At 39.7% G+C, this 20,323-nt stretch overlaps 1 protein-coding gene across 2 annotated transcripts in view; it reads right to left on the bottom strand.

The window, feature by feature from the left end:
• The window catches only part of HS3ST5 (heparan sulfate-glucosamine 3-sulfotransferase 5), a 153,329-nt gene that overhangs the window by 91,516 nt on the left and 41,490 nt on the right, over positions 1-20,323 (bottom strand). The window contains exon 2 of one of the 2 annotated variants that reach the window (XM_040474424.1): positions 7,947-8,055. The gene's annotated coding sequence lies outside the window, so the exon portion shown is untranslated. Of the gene's footprint in view, positions 1-7,942; positions 8,056-20,323 lie in introns of both variants that reach the window. The other variant, XM_040474423.1, reaches the window with a different exon arrangement.

The raw sequence follows: 20,323 nt of genomic DNA on the forward strand, positions 1-20,323 counted from the left end.
CTATTATATATCATCATAACGCAATGGAGTGTGTGTGTGTGTGTGTGTGTGTGTGTGCATGCACGCGTGTGTGTGCGTGTGCGTGTGTGTGTGTGTGTGTGTGTTCTAGGTAAGGAGGTTACATTTGCCCGGCACTGGGTATTTCCTTAAATCTAAATAACTACAAAGAGTACTTGATGGCTTTCTGGTTTTATTTTATCTCTGTAGCCCCCTCTGGACCCACAGAAAGATAGATTCTTGAGTTCTCCTGCTACCTGGGATAAATCATTAATTCACTTTCTCTATGGCTCAGTTTTTCCATTTGTAAAGTAAAACTGTTAAAGAAGGACATTTTGAAGACACTGGAATTAATCCTGGCAGGAAGGTACTAAATAAACACCAAACTACTGGAGAATCGTATCAATACATTTATGAAAATAATGCACTCTAGACAATCAATTAACAGCTTTTACAAGTCAACGTGGTAAAAAAATATAACAGCAGCTGAACAAGGAAACTGGAATTTTGGGGGCATATTAAACATCACTGGCTGAATTTTCATTACTCATCTAATTATGCTTCCATCTTCTTACTTCAACATAGAGCTACAATTATTCTCCCAGGCATTTTCATAATAGTATTTATTATCTCGTGGAAATCAGGACTTCACTGTAGGTTTGCTAAAAGAAATGCTACAGTAAATAAAAGCAAGATGTTCCTGGAATCCAATGGCATCTGAGACCATGAATATTATGCATAATGTCAATGAACTCTACACACTTTGCAAACTATACAAGTTCCCGAACAGAATGTGAAGTTAGTAAGTTTTGTGTCTGTCTCCCGCATCTGGTCATCACCTCTGTCGTGCCTTCCTTTGCACTCTCTCTCGCATTTATTCTTTCCTTCTACCCCACCGTCACTTCTGTCTAGAACCTCATCACCTTAGAACTGAGTTATTGCAGTAGTTTCTCTGCTCCTGTTCTCTTTCTGTCAATCCATCCTGCCTACCCCTGCCAAATGAATCTTTTTTTAAAGCACTATTTTAATTATATCATTCCTCTGCTCAAAATTGTCAATGAGTCCCCATCCCCTGGGGGCCAGAGGCCGGTCTTTATCTAGAATCAAAGCTTTGGGCTCTCCGGCCTCACCTGCTTTTCTAATCTTGTCTTTTCCAGTTCTCCTGCACAAGCCTGCAGGATAATAAATGCATCTGCTGCTTGGTTACTTTCACCATAGGGCCTGCCTGGTGGGTGCCATCCATCCTCTCTGCCTAGCCCGTCGCCTTCCATCTGTGAGGCCTTTTTCACTACTTCAAGCCATAGTTAGCACCTCTAGTCATGAAACTGGAACAGTCTTTTTTTTTTTTTTTGTATTAAAATGATTTATTTCACTGTTGTAATATGGCTGAACTTCAGTTCTCATTGTTTAACGGTTTCCACATCTTTTCTCCCTAATTAATTTGTAAAGCTCTTTAAGGGTAGGGGTGTTTGTGTTCTTATTATCTGCCAATCTCCCTAGCACGGAGTTTATGAAAATAGTTAGCAATCAGTAGACACTTGTTTAATGAATGAACGCAAAAATGCTGCTCTAGGCTTCTTGCAAGATTAGGATGAAAGCTATTCAGTTGTGTTTGTAACTTGTGGTATTCCAGAGCAGTAATTTATGCATGCGAGGCAGTTTTCCCGAACCTAATAAATCTGTTTTAATTTTTAAGTTCTTAGCGAAATTCTGGATTATGAAATATAAGCTGAGCACATGAGATTTATAATGTTGAAATCTGACTTCAGTGTAAACTTGGGCACCATTACGATAAACACAAAGCAGTGCATATTCACAGAATTAATAATAATTTTCTGAAAGCTCCTTACAAACCGAAAGCTCAGTAATTTCTAAACAAAACTAAAATCAGTCTAAGAATAAACTCAGAGGAAAAAAAAAAGATAAGCATGCAGCAGTCCAGAGTCTTTATTTTATGAATCAGAAATATACTTTAGCTTGTATTATTCTGCAGAAAGAATATGGATTTTGGAAATCATCAGGATGGTCCTGCCACTTGCTGGGTGTGCCATCTTGGGTCAGCAACTCAATGTCTTTGAACTTTAAAGTTCTCACAAGGCAAGTGAAAATATTAATATCCAGTTTACTTCAAAAACCGGAGATGAATGAACCCCTTTGGAGCTGTTAATTAGGTTCATGAATTAAAGGGCACCCTGTGGCACCTACCTCAGTACATGGCACATTAATAAATGGTAGCTACTATTATTGTTCTTGTTTTACGACTTTTTCTTTTTCACTCCTTCCTTCTATTGTTTATGGAGAAAAATGGCTTCCCTAATAGCTAAAAAGCATGAGCATAGGAGTCTAAAACATCTGGGTTTAAACTATGGCTCTGCCATTTACTAGTTTACTAATCTGTTTATTAATGAATCTGAGCCCCAATTGTGTAAGAGGATCTATGAAGAAAACAAAATCTTGCAGGGACATTCTGAAGACTAAAAATGATCTATTTAAAAATGTCTAGCCTAAAACAAGTACTCTGTAACAGCAGGAATTATAATTTTTATGAATCTTCTCTCAGGTACTATTCTGTTCTGTATTAAAGAACCCATGTTCGTGAATATTTTTTAAGTAAAAGTAGTAGGAAAATTTTTCTCCTTATATTTCAGTGCTTTGCAGAAAAACATAATTTAGTATTATAAAAATTATTTTTCTTTTTTTCAACGTTTATTTATTTTTGGGACAGAGAGAGACAGAGCATGAACGGGGGAGGGGCAGAGAGAGAGGGAGACACAGAATCGGAAACAGGCTCCAGGCTCTGAGCCATCAGCCCAGAGCCCGACACGGGGCTCGAACTCACGGACCGCGAGATCATGACCTGGCTGAAGTCGGACGCTCAACCGACTGCGCCACCCAGGCGCCCCTAAAAATTATTCTTATAAATAATATTTGTGTAGTGACTTAGAGTTTACAAAATACCTTTACAACTTAGGATTATGCTCTAAAAATATTCCCCCATTTAGCCACTCATTGCTGTATTACTCCAATCATTATTCCGGCAATCCATTCTACCGTCAAGACGTTTAATAATAAACAATAATGAGAAACTACAAATATTAAGAAAGCTACTTAAAAAGTAAGTTAAATGTGTTATTGGCCTAGGTCTACATCTTTAGAAATAGTTGACAGTTGAAACTGGTCAGATGAAATTAAGCAATTGATCACAGATTCTCAATCTCAGCAGTAGAGGCCTCCTCTAGGCAGGCTTTAACAAGCACACTTACAGAGTGGTTTCTTTTCTTTCTTTCTTTTTTTTTTTTTTAAGACTACTTATTTTTTTAAATGTTTATTTGAGAGAGAGCAAGCCAGCATGAGTGAGGGGTGGGGCACGCAGAGAGAGAGCGAGACAGAGAATCCCAAACAGGCTCCTCACTGTCGGTGCAGAGCCTGATGCAGGGCTCAATCTCACAATCTCACAATCTCACATGATCTCACTGTGAGATCATGACCTGAGCCAAAATCAAGAGTCGGACGCTTAACTGACTGAGCCACCCAGGTGCCCCTAAAAGTGGTTTCTTACTTTCTCTTTGACTTCTTGAATATTGTTTAAAGTATCAGCAAGGTTGCTGCTGTCCTTCAGGTTAAAATACAATTAAAAAAAAATCTGGTAGGTGGTTTCTGGAACTTATGTAAACAAATGAAAAGACAGTGAGGCGCCTGGCTGGCTCAGTCAATGGAGCATGCAACTTAATCTCAGGGTTGTGAGTTTGAGCCCCATGTTGCATGTGGAGATTACTTAAAAATAAAATCTTTAAAAAAAGAAAAGGACAAATATGGCCAATTTTTGTACATCTAAATACATTGATTAGGTCAGATGCTGAGGTTAATGACTTATTAGCTCAGCTGGAATGCAATTAAATGCTAAAGAATGGAAAGCACCTTACAGTTTATAAGACAGGGTTGTTTTTACTAGCATAGTAACTTAACTGAAGCACATGCTTAAAACTCATCCAATACATTTACTTCCCTTAACATTTACAAGGTCGAAACCAGACATCAGGCACAACTTGAAGGTGCCATTAATTCCTACGGAAAACGTCTGAAGAGATTGTTTCAAGAAGCAGCAGGCTGGTGCCTATTAAGGCCCCTAGGTACACACATACTTTTAGAACCATGTGTTTAAGGACAGCATTACTCTTGATCCTTCCAATGAGTAGCTTGCCACACAATTATTCCTTGTACAAGGTACAAGCTCCATAGACACAGTCCTCATTTACACTGTTTTAGCCTAAATCCAGTCCTTGGCTTTAGTGATTATGGCCATTATATCTACATTTTAAAACATGATGCAACATACTTATGAGTAACTGCCACTTAGTAACTGATGCCTGCACAGCATTGGATCGATATCCGTACTAGAGCAGTCTTTTCTAGATCTGCTTCCAAAATCCCACACAGGCATGGCATTTGCTTGGTTTTGGCCTTTGCTGTCTTTCATTGACTCTCCCTCCCTTCTATTACCTGCTAGGGGTATCAAACCCTTTGGGGGCTTCTAAACTGTTTCAGTGTTTATTTTTTCCAAACCCATTAACTATAACTTAATGTTTATAGCATCAATGATAATTCCAAAGCTATTTCACAAATAAAACGTTTTGATCTTCAGGGGCACCTGGGTGGCTCAGTCGGTTAAGCTTCTGACTTTGGCCTCAAGTCACGATCTCACGGTTCACGGGTGCGAGCCCCGTGTCGGACTCTGTGCTGACAGCTCAGAGCCTGGAGCCTGCTTCGGATTCTGTGTCTCCCTCTCTCTGACCCTCCCCCGTTCATACTCTGTCTCCCTCTGTCTCTCAAAAATGAATAAACGTGTACAAGATAAATAAATAAATAAATTTTAAAATATTTTGATCCTCATAATAACATCACATGAGATGAGAAAACCAAGGCATGAGGAGATTATCGGACATGCCTGAGTCACTTGTTTTGACAGAGTTCCTCCTTCCTGACTGAATGGAGGCTCAATCCGTCCCCGTTAACTGCCTCGTCATTTGCTAGTCTTTGGATTAGACTTGTGATAGAAATGCTTTTTCACCAGTTGTGTGATTTTTACTTTTTCATTTTTTTAAGTTTATTTATTTATTTTGACAGAGAGAGGGAAAGAGAGCGAGCGAGCATGGGTGCAAGCAGAGGAGGGGCAGAGAGGAGGGGCAGAGAGAGAATCCCAGGCAGGCTCTGTGCTGTCAAGCGCAGAGCCCGATGCGGGGCTCGAACCCACGAACTGTGAGATCATGACCTCGGCCAAGATCAAGAGTCAGGCACGCTTCATGGACTGAGACACCCAGGGGCCCTTGTGTCAAGGTTTTTAAGTATATCGGTTAAACCCTGAAGTTTAGCTTCCTTGTCGGTAAGTGCAGGATAATAATACCTATTTCGCAGGGTTCCTTTGATGATGAAATGAAATGGTTTATGTGAATTAAAGAACTTAGAATGAGGTAAGTATGTTCAAAAACGTTAGTCTTTCCAATCCCATCTCTTGGGAAGTCTTCACCTAAAGGTAGTTCTTTCAGGTATACAGAGGATCTCTAAAGTTATTCTGTAATTCAGTGGTGGGTCGGGAGAGCAGAATATATTTAGCGTATCAGTAACAACATTGCATTGAACCAAGGATTTATCCGTCATCTACTATATCCCAGCTCAGTACTAAGTGCTACAGATGCACAAACGGACTGGCTGCAGCTAATGTTGGCAGCGACACGAACCAGACTTGATGATTTCCTAGAAAATAAAGATATTCCAAGGGGGGCTGGTCTGCCAAGTTTAACAGACTTCTTGAAAATTCTCCCAAATAACTTCAAATAGAATAAAATGATTTGAAAACTTCTACGTTTTATACTTTCCTCTTGAATGGCACGTTCTGCCAAACCCCAAAGTGTCATTTTTGTAGAGAGTGGTACTGTATCCAGACCATATGATGACAGGGGGCGAGGAAGGAAATGTGGAACAACCAGTCTCAAGGGGACCTAGGAATGTAAGTTTTACAAACGTGCGAGGTGTTTCCACTTTGTTTCTATGACTCAAGTCACATAGGTTAAAAACCCTGTGGCAAAACTGCCCATTTGGTATTTTCTCTACCCTTCTCCTGCAGTGCCTGGGAACAGAAATACTTGCTGAGCTGAATTTCAGCCTCTACGTCAAACTAAACAGACAAAAAAAAAAAAAAAAAAAAAAAAAAAAAAAAAGAAGGCAATTACCATCCTACCGCATTTGGATTAGCCCATAAGAAAAGTATTTACAGGGGCGCCTGGGTGGCGCAGTCAGTTAAGCGTCCGACTTCAGCCAGGTCATGATCTCGCGGTCTGTGAGTTCGAGCCCCGCGTCAGGCTCTGGGCTGATGGCTCGGAGCCTGGAGCCTATTTCCGATTCTGTGTCTCCCTCTCTCTCTGCCCCTCCCCCGTTCATGCTCTGTCTCTCTCTGTCCCAAAAATAAATAAAAACGTTGGAAAAAAAAAATAAAAAAAAAAAAAGAAAAGTATTTACAGTCAACTAAAACTTTTCACGTTGAGACGATCTTTCAAGGTCACGTCTAGTGAAATCTCAGCATAATTTGGTTTAAACTCTACATTTCATTTTTAGCAGCAGTAACTAGGGTGTGAGGCAACGTGCAATGTGTGAAAATGCGCAGAGTGAAATAGCCCAGGATTTAAGGTCAGACATATTGGTTGTCATTCTCCCTCTTCTTGTGATTTTAGGCAATGGCCTGACGTCTCAGGGCCATGGATTTCCTCTTTTTAGAATGGGAATGATGTGCTATTATAACATTATTGAAAAAATTAATTGAGATGGACTATTCCATGTATACACAGTAATACACAGGTTAACAGTTTTTGAGTGTGATTCAATATGATTACACTATTCTAAGCACTTTTTCTTTCGCTGATTTAAGCTTTACCATAACTCAAGGGGATGGATCTATTATCATACCCATTCTAGAGATAAGGAAATTAAGGCACAGAAACCCTGCCATGGTTGGGGTGCCTGGGTGGCTCAGTCAGTTAAGCATCCAACTTCTACTCCGGTCATGATCGCATGGTTCTTGAGTTTGAGCCCCGTATTGGGCTCTCTGCTGTCAACACGGAGCCTGCTTTGGATCCTCTCTTTCCCTCTCTCTCTGCCTCTCCCCCACTTTCTCTCTCTCTCTCTCTCAGAAATAAACATTTAAAAAACAGAACCCTTGCCATGGTCAGTTACTAGCTGGCTGAGCAGGAACTCAAACTCAAACTCTGGCAGTCTAGCTCCAGAGTCTGTGTTCTTAACCATCTCGCTTTGTCCCCTTGTTTGTCATGGCAGCTCATGACATGCCCACTTCTCCTCACCCTGGATTCTGGTAAAAAAAAAAAAAAATACAACAGTTCCCACCTTTCCGGAAGTAAATAGGCACACTGAGGACACAGGGCACATGCATCAGGAGAGACAAAGTAATACACGGTACAAGCTGTCGAATGTCAGAGAGGGGGTATAACCCCAAGTTCTATGGCAGTTTGGAAGGAAGGACTTAATTGGGATGGAAAATCAGCACAATTTTGTAATGGAGGTGAAGGTTGACTTAGGTCTTGGAGGAAAATCAGAACTGAAACCAGCAAGGAGGATTTGGGGAAGGTATTTCAGATAATCAGAAGGCTTTCTGTGTTTGGGCAATAAGGCTCGGTGTCAGTGGGGAAGGTTTCTCTACAGGAATTCTGAGACTGGGGAACAGGAGGCAGTTTAAAGTCATTTTGTAGAACGTTTGAAAAGCCGGGAGAGGGGGGAGGATCTCCTGTGGGAGAGCCACCAAGGGTGTCTGGGTGCACATGCGTGGTGTCACTCCAAGTAGTGCTTTCAAAAGGCTGAGGAGATGGCAGATGGGTAACACACGGGGTAGGGGTATGGAAAGTTCGAGAACAGAGAGCACAGAAGTCTTCAGCACACATACCTACATTCAGACACTTCTCAATGATCCAGCGATGCTTATCTGGTTGGTGGACATTCCATGGTGTCTTCTCACCTACTGTCTGTCCTTTTGGCTTGTTCCCTGCTTGATGGCACCTGGGGGTGGAGAACAGACGAGTGATTTCCCAGTTAGTCTTTTATTTTGTCGTAGTGTTTGTTTGTTTGTTTAATTTCTGCTCCTTAGTAGCTGTGGTTAAAAATGTGTTGTGGTAAGAAGAAGAAGAGGTGTAGTTTGGATGATCAGACCATTTATTTCCTTGTTTTTTTTTTAAAAAATGATACCTTCGGTTCCTTTATGAAACAATTTGCTGATGAACAGCAGCAGGGCTCATATTTGAGCCTAACCCTGGGAGAGGTCACTGTCAATTCCCTTTGATTAGAGATGGTCTCACAAACTGGGGGCTACCCAACATGCCTTTTCAGATAATGTTCCTGCAGCAGAACCTTGCTTCTGATCTGGCTGCTGAGGTTTCTTAGGTGAGAGAGGTTCAGCGTACGCTTCTTAAGACTGCTACCCGTGGTGTATCTCCAGACTGCCTTTTACCACCAATATGATGATTATCCATATCGATCACTTTCACCTTTGCAGCTACTTGAAGATATTAGGCAATTGCTGCTTCCTCCTAAGTTGAATAGAGAATACCAGGCGACCTGAGTAATTCTCTAGCTGCAGAGTACATGCTTGGCTCTAGAACTAAAGTGCTGTATTTAAGAGATTAAAAGAAGTAGTAGTAGTAGTAGTAGTAGTAGTAGTAGTAGTAGAAGAAGAAGAAAGAGATGAGAAAACAAAACAGACTGCAATGAAAACAGGTTGTCAGTGCCAAACTCTTTTTGTTAAAGTAATATTTCCTTGTTTTTCTAGGCTATCATAAGAGTGTATATAACATCTAAAGAGATTGTAGGAGCCCAGTCCCAGTACATCATTCTTACTAATGTTTATTTGCAAATAGTAGACATGAAGATTAGTGTTGTCCAAAATGGCTAGAATATTCATCTTTACCTGGGTCCCTTGTATGCAAATGTATTTAGGGTGCAACACACGCACACACACACACACACACACACACACACACACACACTTTTTCAAGAAAAAGAAAAGACCTTAAAATTGTATACATTTGGCTAATAGCCAGCTACCGAATCTCTCGTATTCTCTTCTCTGATTAACACACTTTCATACATATTTTTTCGAGTTCTTCTGCTAGAATCCTTGCTCGCTCTTCACCTCACAATCCCATTATCAGCCAAACAGTCCTAGAGAAACCAGAGAGCTGGTAGAAAAAAGTACATTCGGTTATTTCAGAACATGGCACACATCAATAGTGTCCACTTATTAGCCAGAAAACTGGATTCCGTTGCTTCTGAGAACTTCTCACATGCTCACAGGCCTGCTGACCTCAACAGAAGACAAAACAAAACAAAGCCTCCACCACAGAAACTAGAATTATTTCCAAAGTTCTCAAATAAACAGAAATCACTGTAATTATGAATAATTAAAATGCTAAACTCAAGAGGGCACTCAACATTCGTTACACTGCAGAACTCATCCCCTAAGGGTGGTGCCTTCAATTAGCTCAGTTTTTGCAACAGAAGAAAAATGTGACAATCAGTAATTGCAGGTGTTCAAGCACAAGGAACAAAACAAACCAACTTGCCTTTAAATCACTCCTTCTCAGCCAGCAGAGGCATTGCTCTCTTTCAGATTCTCAATGTCTATACTAATTCCAGAACACAGAAAAGCAATTGATCGCAGGACAGCAGAAAAGCATACCGCCCTCAGAAGGTTAAGTCGATGCGTTTCATCTTTATCTGCTATTTGGAGTACATAGGAGGCATGATATAACAATAAATCGTTTTCAAAAGAAAACCTTTTCAAAGGTATTTTGTAAAATGTATCAATATATTTACACAATCTAAAAATGTTTATTAAGATCTACCATGTGTCAGGGTTTATGCTAAGTGACAGTGACGCTGCGCCATTAAAAAGTAGCCGCTGTTTTTTTTCTTTAAACATATACAAATTACTATAGACAAATTTGAACATAGCAAGATATTTTTATGTTCTTACAAGTATAAAGTTTGGAGTATATAGCCACTATATATAAAATGAAACTTTTTAAAGCATTATTTCTCATTATTCTTGAATTGTAATACATTATTATTTTCATTAAAAAATTAAATCACAAATTATTCAGATTTTTCTTCCTCAGAGCCTCCTCTGTTAAAAGTATAATTTTTTTTCTGCAGCGCCTGGGTGGCTCTGTCGGTTAAGCGTCCGACTTCAGCTCACGATCTCACAGTTTGTGGGTTCGAGTCCCACATCGGACTCTGTACTGACACCTCGGAGCCTGGAACCTGCTTGGGATTCTGTGTTTCCTTCTCTCTCTGCTCCCCCTCCACCCCCCAATCATGCTTTGTCTCTCTCTGTCTCTCAGAAATTAATAAATGTTAAAAAAATTTTTGATACAATTTTTTCTTACAAAATATATCCATTTTTTTGCAGTAACAAATGCCATTACAGATATTATGTTTTTTCTTAGATGTTTATAGGACTAAAATATAAGTCAAGCTGGAAATGGTTTAGCAAATAGTAACTACAGTTTTGAATCTAAGAGACTGTAGCAAAGTAAATTTTTTTTCTTTTGCTTGGATTCAATTTCAAAGCAATGACTCAAGAAAGGGTTGAGACAACGACTCAAGAAAGGGTTACCTTTTACTAGCTGCCACTTTGGGGAGATGCATTTTGTCTTTCGTTTAAGTAGAGGAAAGAATTTATTAGAAATGTGGTGCAAGTAGTTTCAGAATGATAAATCTCAAGTTACCAATTCCACTTTTAATGATTAGTTGCCTGAGTCTTGTATTTAATTAAAATGGTTATTTTAAATGCTTATATTTAATTCGCACATAATTAGCTAAACCTCAGTGTTACTGCTTCATCCATTTTGAAATTAATTAATTTATAAGATAGCTCAAAAAGTGCTGTACAAATTGAATATTAAGATAAATTGGGATTCGTTTGCATCGTTTGTTGGTTTCGGTTGTAACTGCTAGTGAGCCATTTATATTAGGGTATTGAGGATGACCACTATGTAGGAGAATCCACGAATGATAGGTCATTGTTACCTTTGTGCAGATGATATGCACCTTCACCTCTTAGGTGATAATAGCCTATAGTCACGGATACGAGTGTCTTAGCTTAAAAGGGGATCTAAATTTTATAAATGACTTTTGGCTTTAATACATTTAGGAGAAACCACTGTGTTTAGCAAATGATTCAAAAGTGTGTTGACGATCTGTGTAAAAAAAAAAAAAAAAGAAAACCTTCTTTGAGTCAGTCTGATGGTGTAACTAGAAAGTGTTTTCAAGGAAATGTTCTGATTTTAACTTCTGTTTAAACACACCACATGATTTATATACCTAGGAACCAAGAGAACACGTGGTAAGTAGAACAGTTTTTCCCGGCTCAAAGAATGTGAGGGAATTTTAGCCACCCACAATAACTATCGAGCTGGGTTTCCTGGTGAAGCGAAAAACTACATCCATGAATATTCTCCTCTGGGGTGTGGTTGCTGGAAACACTGCTAAGCTGTGCAAAATCCATTAATGATAGCGCTACTGTTTATCAGTTACTCAATACGTGTCGGCACTGGCTTAGCTTAAATGCCTCACGAGGCGGTATCATCAGGCCCATTTTACAGGTGAACAAAGTGAGGCTTGGGGAGTCCAAGGCACTGCCAAGGGCAGCATGATCAGTAGAGATGGAGGCAGGACGCAAAACTTCACTCCGTAGCTCTGCACCTCACTGTCCCGACTTGCCATCGCAGAGCTCTAAGGAAGGCATCTTGAGTTGCTCATAACAGTATACACAGAATTTTCTAATATTTTATTAAAACCTGGACCTCCTACTCTCCAATGAACCCTTCCGGCGGGGGGCATCTGTTTCTGCCATGCTCTGATACGAGCTCAAACCTTTTGCGTCTCCTTCCACCCTTGAGGAATTTTCATTCTGAGCAGGCTCAGCTTACATGCGAAATGAAGTTGTGCAGAATATTTCTCTTCTTTTCACGCTAGTACTATTAGGTGGCATTCCAGGATGCCTTCAAGCTATACCGTATCTCAATTACCTCAACTGCCATCTGTTTCTATTTCTTTCAGCCCTTCTCCCTGGTACCCTAAACAATGAACGATAGTCCCACTCAAGAGCTAGACTTAGTGTATTTCTCCGCCAAGGACGTGCGTTAACATAGACAGCCATCCCTGCTCTTTAGATAAGATGATACGAGGTTGTGATCAAAGCCAATTATCTACTGATTTTCAGTTTAACATTCCAACTATCACCCGTTATCTGAATTGCGGAAATCGTCAGAAGATCCAAAGAAGGGGCTCCAGCACCAATCAACCATAACGGGTAAGTACTATTTGAGAACTGAGTAGGGGTAAACGTATAGGCGCATCTGCTTGGTTAATCTTGCTAAGGCCTTTAAATACCATCTGTTTTCCATTCATTCCTGGCTACCATCTTTCCATAGGTTAAAAGATTTTAAAATGACTGGGGGGCGAAAAAAAACTTGAAAAGGAGTGTGAGATTTTAATTCTGTATTTCATCTGCCAAACAGTGAACTACAGTTGGCCTCAGCGAGTGTTCCTAATAGATAAGGGAGTTGTTGCTTCACATATAATTACACAGAGTCTAACGGTAGACATACCCAACCATATCATCTTCATGCCATTAGAAGTGCTAGGAAGTCTGAAAAGAATCCATTTCGAGGAGGGTCTAAGCTACTTTTATTTTACTTCAAACCAGGGTTATCATGGAATAAAACTGATAATTCTTTGGAGGAACCGTTTTTGGAATGTGAAAAAAAAAAAAGTATGACAGTCGTGACTGGCAGTAGGTTCAGGCATTATGTGTTCTTTTGTGTTTGCTTTGGAATGTTAAACAGGTCGGGTTCTTTTCAAAAGAAAACATTTTATTCAGAACATTCTCCCATGAAAGCCCTCTTTGACAAAGTGTCATTTTTTGATATATTAGTACATGTCTGCCCACATTTTACATTCAAAAAAGGCAAGCAATGTTTTAACAACTTTTGACAAGCGCAGGGAATTAAACTTGCACAGAATCAACTCTAGGTGTGATGCTATAAGCTGTTATATTTGCCATTTTGTACTTCTTCATGGCAGACCACAGCATTTTTAGACATACTAATTTCTGGTTGCAAAAACGTGGGGAAATTCAAGATGAGTAGTTAGAATAGGAAGCATTTAATTCAGCAACAAAATGTTTTAGGCACAGAACTCTAAGATGTGTTGAGGAAAAGAGCTACGGCAACAGTATTCGGTGAATTGTAAATATGCAACAGAAACCAAGTCAAAGAATTTTCTAGAAAACTAGCCAAGAAATCCTAAGAGATTTAGCTGCCTCTGAATTATACTTATAAGTTCCCTACTAAGTCATAAATTTCAAAATCAAATCATCCTTCGTTTTTTGCCAATGCAGGCCCTGCCTACTGAAAACCTCAGTTGGACACCCAAGGGTACCTCAAGGCAATAAACTGCCCTTCATCCTGTGTCCCTCTGACTGGGACCCTGCGCGACTGCTCTGTAGCCTCTTCAGTCTCTACTCCACCCTGCGCCTGCTCATTCATTCCTCTAGAGCCTTTTCCAATTCCCTGCACAGGCCAGAATCTCTTTTGCCTAGATCACTATCCCAGTCAGCTCAGCTAATTTCTCTTCTTTTGAATCTCAGCTTAGATGTCACCTTCCTCCAGAAGATCCTTCGGACAATTCGCTCTCTCGGCATCCTTTCTCTAGATCCTGTAGAACCCTCTTCTCTCCAATCTGAGTCCCTGTGATACAGTGGTGTCACTGCCTCCTTACTTGTCAGTATCGTCAACAGACCATAAGTTCCATGTCAGTCTTGTTTACTGTTAAGTCTCCACTGCTTAGACAAGTGTTTGGAATATTCTAGATGCTCTCAAACCCTTTGTTAAACAGATTCATGAATTATTTGAGCGAAAAGTTCCTATGTGACCAATACATATATTTTTTTCCCTCTTGGTGATAACGCACGTTGTTAAATATAACTACTTTAAAAGATAGATTAATTTACTTGCGTTGGCATGTGTTACCGTTAATGTTCCCATTTTACTATTTCATCTAGCCGGAATGACAAGTTCCACATTTTGGCTCAAGGGTTTCTCATAACATTTCTCCCTACACAGAAAGTCCAAGGTGGGTAACTCAAGAAGGGTAAGATCTGGAATGCCATGCTTGGGTTTGAGTTTAAGATACAGAATTCTAATGGCAAACATGAGGGTAGAATGAAAGGGGACAGAAAGGATTTTATGGAGAGTAATGAACAACCTCTGAAAGAACTGAAGGTCTTGCTTTATATTGCTGTGTCATTATGAGCCGGTAACTTCTCGGGGGATGCTGTGCCTGGAAAAGGAGAACGGTGGAAACCAGTACCTATTAGTGAGTCAGGCGGAATGGAGTTGGAGAAGAGGGCATCTTATGAATATTGTTATTAGATAATCGAGAGCTGTAATAATCAATATTCTCTTGAAAGGACCTTAAATCTAATGAAGCAGCTGTGGATAACTAAATTATGATTATGACAAATTCAGGGAATTGGTTCAGGGTTCTTTGCATCCAAAATTCAAATAAGTAATCAAAGCGAAATTGCATTAGCTGACCTCCTCAAACCACCTCTAAATACAGGAGGCATTTATTAAGAATACCCCAACCAAATAACAGCACGACATAAGTGCCTCCATATTTCACAAATGCCTTTGGCTAACGGGGAGGGTGGATGGAGTTGGGTGTGGGAGGGCGGGTATGAGGGGAAGGACACAGAAGGAAGAGAAGGAGTTCTTGCAAAGAGATAAGTGGAACTCTTATTTTTAAAATGGCCATAGCAGTTCTTTTCTTAAGTCAAGATTAAAAATATGAACTTATGGAATGCTACCTTCCACAGCAAAAGTTACATAAAACAATTTTTATTCCCACATAAATTACTTAACACAGGTGTCACTGGTTTTACAGAATAACATTGGCACCTATGGACCGTCATATATAAAAGAGATCCTTTCTCCGTATTTTTTAGCCTTCAGCTTGCAGTATTTGTCTCTTTAGTAAGTTCTTATTTCTTATTTTGAAATATATTCAAATATATTGAAATAGTTCACCAGGAGCACAGGTGGAATTGTTTCCCTTGGCTCTCTGCTGGGCTTCCTGGGGCCATCATGTGGACGGTAGCAGAAAACAATTTCAAGGACAATAACAGTGATGAATAAATTAAAGTACAGTGTATATAGTCCCCAGCAAAGAAGTAAATTTGTTTTACTGAATTGTATTTTCATCTCAAGGACTGTTCCCCCCACCTTCACCTCTTTCCAAAACACTTCTTCACAGCAATTCTCATTTCAAAAGGGTGCTTCAAAAATTGATTCTGAAGAATTTAAGTTCTCCACACTCTTTTCTGGCAATATGCTTTTTATCAGATCAGCAAAAACAATGCGAAAACACCTGTCACAGTAATTTCAAATGTCTATCATCTACCAAATTATCCATAAATGATCTACGGTAGCAGTGTGGGCCTTGAATGAAGGACATTTTCAAGAAAGACAAACCAATGTTGTTGAAAATATAAATGGGTACATTGCAAGAAAAAACACTTGTAGCGTTTGTGGAAACTTACAGCTTTTATTTTTACCTTTAATCAGAACCAAGAGAACATTTCTGAAAGAACTAATTTTGCTTCTCATTCACACAGAGCATTATATACCTGCACACCTACTCTCAGGTATAGACATCGTCCAGCTAAACTCCATAGGGCTGTGGCTGGAAATAGAGTCAGATTGGCAACAAAGCACTTCTTGAATGCCTACCTGGGGTAAATGGTAAAAAATGTAGACCTCACCCGCCTCCTACCCCCCCAAAAAGCAAAGAAAGGTATAATTGTTGAATATGGACAGGCTTTTTAAAAAACATAGGGAAAGGCTCTGGGTTATAAATCTATTTTTATTTCTACGTGCCAATTCTTTAACTTACATGCTAACCCCTCTCAAGGACTGGTGTGCTCCAAGATGATTCTATTGTGCAGCCAGAGCTGAGAATCTTGGTCTCATGCCTTCTGCTCGACAATTTGGTGACAAACCCCCTTCCCATTTTTCGTTCCAGTCATCTGTGCACATCTGCATTCTCACAGCCAAGTAGGCCCTATACCATGGCTTGAAGGTTCTATCTTCCTATCCCATCGTGCCTTCTGTGCTCAGAACCATAATGCAAATCTACTGTGGTTTGAATGGGAAGCATTACATATTTTCACATCTAGACTTAAAGAAACAAGCATAGGTCAAAACCGTGTTTACATTTATTATCTAAAAAAAATCACAATTGAAATAGCTGAGTCTTTTGAAATGGGGTTGCAATTTTATAGGAAATAATACGGTATGAAAATCAATGGAAAAACATACCCTTTTACTCTTTTAGATTCAGTATGTTTCAGACTTAAACCAATGGGAACATAATGACGGTGTATTATAATCACTCCAATATCCTTAAACGTCTGACATTTTTAGAGAGTGTATATAGTATTCAGGTGGGGCTCCAATGAATGTAACCATCCTGCTGCTGTTTTGTAAAGTGGTAGCCTGGCTAAGGGCAGCAATAAAGAACACTCTTAAATGTGACTTATTTCTAACTAGGGTGACACATTATAGTACTCTTTGTCAGCACTTTATTGCTTTCACAAGAATAAAAACAAATACTGAGGCCTTTATTCTGAAATCCACTTCTAGAGTTTATCTCACTAACAAAGGACTTAGTCCTGTGAAAGGTGTTCTAGTTATAAAAGAATTTCTCTTAGTAAGAGTTTATTTGCTATTTGAAAGGCTATCTTTATTTGGCACTATTCATTTATTAATTAATGGCAACAAACTCTAAAATCATACCTTTCCATGATCTATGTGATAAACCAGAAGAAGGAGACTTCCTAAGATAGCAATACTCTTCAGTAGTGGGCAAAACTGTACATGTATGCATTTACATGGGAAGAAAAGAAATCCCAAATTTGTTTAAACATGAAAAGAATTTTCGACTCAGCCCAATTATTTTCAGCATTGTTCCTAGTGGTTATTTATTTACTACAATTGGGTATTCATTGAAGTTTTGCAAAAACACTCGTACTTTTCTCTTTCTTTTATTTAGGCATAAAATGATGAGCAGCTGATCTCAGTACTTCCCTAAGCTCTTTTGATTTTGGATTGTAAATATGTGAACTCAGGTTGCCGCGAAAGAATAAAGGAGAATAAGACACATTTCCAAAGCAACAAAGGAACAACTTGTTTTACTACACTGTTACTGCAGACAGCATCTTGGAGAATGGGTTTTTGTTTATTTACTTATTTTTTATTTATTTGGAGTGAGTGAGAGAGAGAGAGAGAAAGAAAGTGAGTGGGGGAGGGGCAGAGAGGGAGAGAGAGGGAGAGAGAGAATCCCAAGCAGGCTCTCTGGGCTGTCAGTGCAGAGTCCAATGAAGGGCTTGAACTTATGAACCTGGAGATCATGACCTGAGCCACAATCAAGAGTCAGATGCTTAACCAACTGAGCCACTCAGGTGCCCCGAGAATGGGTTTTTAGATACAAAAAAAAAGGTTTATTTATTTATTTATTTATTTATTTATTTATTTATTTATTATTTTTTTAATCTTTATTTATTTTTGAGAAAGAGAGAGAGAGATGGCGTGTGAGCAGGGGAGGAGCAGAGAGAGAGAGGGAGACACAGAATCCGAAGCAGGCTCCAGGCTCTGAGCTGTCAGCACAGAGCCTGACACGGGGCCTGAACTCATGAACTGTGAGATCATGACCTGAGCTGAAGTCAGACATTCAACCGACTGAGCCACCCAGGTGCCCCCCAAAAATGGTTTATTTATCATAACCAAATCCATTTTCCAATTAGCTCTGCATATGGATGACAAAAGAGTGAAACACCCACAAATAAATGGTAAATGGTACCAAATAAAACAAAATCTACTCTGCAAGTATTTATGCAGCAAAGTCCAAGTGTTTTAGCTTGCCTTCCGAATCGAGAGGGAAAGATGAATGGAAAAGGTAGATTGCACATACACCCCAACACTGGGAGGTTCCCCAAACTGTCTTACACAGACTTCCACAAACATTAAGAAAGGGAGCTGTCAGCATGAAGGGGCCCCTTTCAGAAAGTTATCATTGCAAAGCTTTAATTTCCCAAACTGTTTTCAAATATGTTTTCCTTTTTGCCAAGCTAAAATTTCTTAGAAACAAGATTCAGGAAAGCAAATGAAACATTATGGGACAATGGATAGATCGAAGTATACTTCTTTCTGGTACAAGAACACCGTCTTTATATACAGCCTGTCTTTTTTGAGGGAAGAGAGAAGGAGAAGAAAAGCTTTTAGAGAAGGAGGGTGATGATAGCTTTCTGCAAGATGCCGTGTCAAACAAGAGTCCTTCATGCGGTTTTGAAAAAGAAATTAGCAATATTTATCACATTTGTCTCTTTTTACATACATTAAGCCATTCCCAGGGACTGTGTGAGTTGCCCAGAACAAGACCTTTTTGCACATGGGACACGGCTGGGGACTCAGGAGCCTGCCAACTTCAGGTTCTTGCCATTAGACTCATTAACTCCCTAGAATGTAAGCACCATGAAGGTAGATTTTTTTTTTGTCCCTCACTGCTCTTTCTCTGGCACCTATAATCTTGCCTGGCGGATAGTAAGTATGCAGTAAATATCTGGAGTAGGAACACACGAATACAGACCAGTTTAGACCCCCCAATTCTCGGACTTTGGCTAGTACATGTGGTTACCAATTCAAAGAGATGTGAGTTAGCCTGGGCCAGACACTGCTAGATACTAATCATCTAATTCTCACAATGGCTATGTGATAAAGGCATTATTATCCCCACTGTAGGATTAGTGGTGAAGTCCTAGAGTGAGAATGAGGTAGTTACATAACTTATTTAAAGTCCTGCAACTTGTGGATGGTAGAGGAAAAAAAAAAAAAAGTTTTGAACTAGGTAAGTTCAAAGCCGAAGCTCTTACTCACTATGCCAAATCTTGGTTCGGTGCCTCTTGGTCGGAGACTGTGCTCCATGCACAGCCCCTGTCTTGTCTTTATTCTGTTCCCTGGTCTTATCTAAACTCTGCCCTGACTCTGGTCTGGGATCCTGCACTGTACCTGATGCACGCTTTGCTTCAACATTCCGATCTCCCTGGTACGCTTTCGTGGTGTTGTCTTAGTCAGCTCGGGCTGCCACAACAAAATCTCATAGACTGAGTGGCTTAACAAGTTGTCTCACAGTTGTGGATGCTGCAAGTCTGAGGTCATGATGGCAGAACAGTCAGGTCCTGGTGAGACCTCTCTTCCTGGCTTGTAGAGGGTTGCCTTCTTACCGTGCACTCACGTGGTCTTTCCTGGGTGTGTGTACGTGGAGAGAGAGAGAGATCTTTCTTGCTCTTCTTGTAAGGCCACCAATCCTATTGGATTAGGACCCCCATCCTTATAACCTCATTTAACCTTACTTAACTCCTGAAAGTTCTATCTTCAGATACTGTCACACTGGGGGCAAATTATGAATTTGTAGAGGATACAATCCAGTCCATAGCAAGTGCCCTGAGCTAAACTATCTGGGACAGTAACAAACAAATACATCTCATTTCCTTACTTGCAATCACAGGATTCACTCTCCCACTTACAGAAATAACTTTTCTGTCACCTTTTCTGTTCTTGCCTTATTTGCCTCAGTAATCTAGAGATTAAGTATGCATATCTCAGTCAAATATGTATTGGATTTGAAGAACTGTTCAAATTCAAGTTATCCTGCTGATGCAATCTTCCAACAATAATCCTTCGGGGGCTCCTTGAACTTTCCAGAGCCTTCTAGAGCATTACAGACTAAAACACAGATGAGGGATCATACACCTGAGTGCTAACCTTCCTTCTAACTGATCGACAAAGAGAACATGGTAAAATTCTCAAATATATATAAATATTTTAAAATTATTGTCTAAATCTACCCAATCATAGGTACTTCCTGATTCCCAAAGGGAAATTTCATAGATATCATGCGGTCCAGTTGATCATTTCTAATGGTCATCACATCGATGTGCTACTTCCCTATATATCATTGAGAATCTCTGTTCTGAATGGACAGTGATCACAGGGTCAATACAACCGTAAACTATTCTTTGGGACACCCTGAGTATTTCTTGGAATTTTCCAATCAGATCTTAGAATCAGAAATCATATCCGGGCCTAATTATTACAAAGCTTCCTTACTGCATGAAAGAAAAAAATTAAGCCTACAACATTCTCTCTTT

This window comes from Herpailurus yagouaroundi, unplaced genomic scaffold (genome assembly GCF_014898765.1).
Source record: "Herpailurus yagouaroundi ecotype Mexico unplaced genomic scaffold, PumYag 139, whole genome shotgun sequence".
In the NCBI taxonomy this organism is placed as follows: domain Eukaryota; kingdom Metazoa; phylum Chordata; class Mammalia; order Carnivora; family Felidae; genus Herpailurus; species Herpailurus yagouaroundi.